This window comes from Dipodomys ordii, unplaced genomic scaffold (genome assembly GCF_000151885.1).
Source record: "Dipodomys ordii isolate 6190 unplaced genomic scaffold, Dord_2.0 Scaffold442, whole genome shotgun sequence".
In the NCBI taxonomy this organism is placed as follows: domain Eukaryota; kingdom Metazoa; phylum Chordata; class Mammalia; order Rodentia; family Heteromyidae; genus Dipodomys; species Dipodomys ordii.
In genome coordinates, this window is record NW_012267658.1 from 33,386 (window position 1) to 33,733 (window position 348).

General features: G+C 44.3%; 1 protein-coding gene across 1 annotated transcript in view; it reads right to left on the reverse strand.

Annotated features, from left to right (window-relative positions):
* The window catches only part of LOC106001809 (cytochrome P450 2G1-like), a 17,232-nt gene that overhangs the window by 9,671 nt on the left and 7,213 nt on the right, over positions 1 to 348 (reverse strand). The window lies entirely within an intron of this gene.

Consider the following 348-nt stretch of genomic DNA (forward strand, 5'->3'; position numbering starts at 1 on the left):
AGATCTCAGCCTCCTGAATGTCTAGGATTACAGATGGGAGTTACTGATGCCTAGCAAGGTAGATATTTTTGGAAATGTAGAAGATAGGCAAGCCACGTCCAGAAGAAGGAATGAGTTTGGTGTGTTAGAAGAATAGCAAGGCAGACATGGGGACTGGGGAGGAGGGGGGAGAGCAGAGAGAACTGGGAGAAGAAAGCTGAGTGCAATTAAAATTTGTGTGTTTCTTTGTTTTGTTTTTTTGCCAATCCTGGGGTGGAACTCAGGGCCTAGGTTCTGTCCCTGAGCCTCTCTATGCTCAAGGATAGTACTCTATCAGGAAAATTTTGTGATATGAAGATGCAACTTTCT